At 43.2% G+C, this 3,022-nt stretch overlaps 1 pseudogene; it reads right to left on the bottom strand.

Annotated features, from left to right (window-relative positions):
- Positions 1 to 491: 491 nt before the first annotated feature.
- LOC148096956 (uncharacterized) lies at positions 492 to 2,652 on the bottom strand (annotated as a pseudogene).
- Positions 2,653 to 3,022: the final 370 nt, after the last annotated feature.

Genomic DNA, 3,022 nt, shown 5'->3' with positions numbered 1-3,022 from the left:
ACTTGTAACAGTTCAACGTGCACGGGTGAGAGCTCAAGGGAGACTCACACCCCTGCAGCAGCTCTCTGCCTTTATTTATACACAGCATGAAGCATACAAGAAAGGAAGTAACATTCTTATCTAGTCAAACAGGCAGGTGCGACTTCTCGTTATGTTCAAAAAAGGTCATGTTCTTAAAAGGTCGTTTCTTACTCTTGGGTGGCGGTTTCCTGTTAAAGTTAGATAATGTGAGAGCAAAACAAGTCTTTTTAAGGCAAGGTGCAGACAGTTAGTTGTGCAGCTGGTTGAGTGCAAACAGAAATATGAACACTTTTTAGCTTTAGTATATCAGCAATAATGATTAATAAAACGTCTTAATAATAAAAATCTTCTAACATTCCCTCCTGTTGTTCAAATTTCCATAATAACAATACTGCTATATTTTTCAATTCGTAACCTCTTGTCTAAGCATTTTCGGTTTGAACGTCATTTTTAACAGTCTTGGGTTTGAATTAAACTTCAACATCATCACATGAATCATTTTCCAAAACATCTTCCATTTGAGGCAGTGTTACATAAGCGTTGATAGAGGTCATCACCATGTTTGATACCATTTTCTTCAGACAGGGTATTACACATGTTGTGAAAACACATAAAAGTAAAAGTAAAATTCCAACAAAAACAAGTCCTTTAATCAGTAGGGACTTCCAAGAACCACTTAGCAACCATGTGAGCCAATCTTCAGTGCTTGTGACATAGTCTTGTTGCTGAGCGTCCTTAATCTTTCTCAAGGCGTTCAGAGCATCGGTCATGTTTTGTGAATGCACATTGTCTGGGATGTATGTACAGCATGTGGTGTTAAACAATACACACAAACCTCCTTTTTCAGCTAAAATCATGTCCAGTGCGACTCTGTGTTGCATCACTACAATGCGTATTGCGTAGATTTCTTCATTTTGTGCCTTGTTGATCTTTACTGAGGCATTTAGGAACAATCCAAATCGGTAGTCACAATCCTGAACATGTTTTTTCCAGTTCCCACCCAAGGGAACAGGGAGTGGAGAACTTTTTGACCGGTGGTCCATAACTTGAAGTTCTTAGGCACATCTGATCCATAAATTGAGTCATGTGGCAACACTTCAGCGACTTCACGCTTTGCTCTTGATGTGTGTGCGTGTGTCTCTGCTGTGATCTTGAAGGTGTGGTCTGAAATTAGCACTGGTGTACACAGACCGGTGGAGTTTGGTGGGAGCATGAAGTAGGTTTTAGGCCCGCAGGCCCAAGTGGCTCCCTGGACCCAGAAAGTTCCATTTTTGAAGGTGAGTGTTCCTGTGGATTGGGTCATGTCAAAGGTTTGTGTGCAGTTAAGGTTCCGTCCGACCTTTCTGCTTCCGTCCGAGAAGTCAAAACATATTGGGTGCTGTATGTCAGGTGGCAGAACTATGGCGAATGATCTGCTTTTGGTGTTGCTGGCGTTGACGTTTACCCAATGTTCTTCGTCACAGGCGTAGTTCCAGTTTGTCAGATTGTAGGCACAAGGGGTTGTCTGTTTGAATACGACCCTTTGCTGTGAGATTGGTTTCATGACACGTTTAACGTCTGTGTCATTACACCATGGAATTTGGTCTTTCTTCTTTGTGCTTTGACCTTTTAGAGCCAGTCCTGTTGTCATCAAATCTCTGCGTGAGCAGTTGCCAGTTATCGCTTTGTTGAATATGCACATCGCTTCGTCGAGTTCAGGTGCCATTCCATATATTGTTGCGTGTATGGCCGTTGTTGGCATGTGTGAACACACATAGCACTCCGTGCTGTTGTCAGCGCGTGTTCTGTCGTACACATACCTATACCACGCGTTGTTCATCCATGGGTGGTTGTGGTCTTGGTTCAGGTCGCGCAGGTGCGAGTTGTCATGTGTCCATCTTTTTTCCAGATTTCTTTTGTAGCTGCCTTGCAGTGTGAATATTGCAAAGAGAGCCACCAGTGATAGGAGGATCGCTGATAGCAGGAACAGTGTCTTCATGGTGACCAAGCACACTAAAACCTCAGGTGCGTAGACTAGGGCGAGAAGAACAAGGGCGGGCTTTTTGCCCAATCGGCCCTCTCTCCACCACTAGAGCACCGGTGAGATTCTAGGGAGCTGGCGTCTTAGCCTGATGCGTCCTGTACCTTTTTACAGTGGCTTTGGTGGATCCACGAGGGTCTCTCTGCTATTTTGCAGGCGGTAGGTGTGGTAAGAAGGACTTGGTACGGGCCTTCCCACCTGGGAGAGCTCCAATTTTTCCTTTGGAGCACCTTGATCAGGATCCAATCACCTGGTTTTAACCTGCAAGACACTGTAGATACATCACTTGGCAGTTGGCTATTCAACACAATGTCTTTGTTTTCAAGCAGTTTAGTCATCCATTCAGCTAAGGTGGTTTCCCTTACTGATTTGTCTATTGGCTCGCTTGTGATTGGCAGTGGGAACGGTCTGCCATGAATGATTTCAAAAGGTGTGAGCTTCTGAGAGCCTTGCGTCAGTCTCATCCACATTTTTACTAGGCCTACACACTTGGGCCATGGCCTTCCTGTTTCTTCCATGCATTTTCTTAATCTTTGTTTTATTGTACCGTTAGTTCTTTCCACTAGTCCGGCACTTTGTGGATGGCATGCACAGTGATGTTTGATGCTAAATCCTAAAGCTTCAGATACTTTTCTGATTATGTCATTGACAAAATGTGTTCCATTGTCTGACCTTATCAGACTGGGAATGCCATATGTGGGGATGAAATGATTGCATAAGCATTTTGCTACTGAAATTGCATCTGCTCTTTTTACTGGATAGATTTCTGGCCATTTTGAAAATACATCTATAATTACTAGAGCGTATCTGGAATTTTGGCATTCATCCAGTTCGATAAAATCCATGTGGATTGTATGGAATGGGTGAGGTGGTGTGGGAAAATGACCTCTTTTTGGTCTGAGATTTCCCTGTGCATTGTGTTTTTGGCAAATCATGCATGTTCTGATAAATTCTTTTGCTGAATTTTCGAAATTTTGAGTG

The sequence above is a fragment of the Neolamprologus brichardi genome, chromosome 20 (genome assembly GCF_056152115.1).
Source record: "Neolamprologus brichardi isolate AB-2024 chromosome 20, ASM5615211v1, whole genome shotgun sequence".
NCBI lineage: Eukaryota > Metazoa > Chordata > Actinopteri > Cichliformes > Cichlidae > Neolamprologus > Neolamprologus brichardi.
Note: the sequence above shows the minus strand (reverse complement) of the source record. Positions and strands in the feature narration are given on the sequence as shown.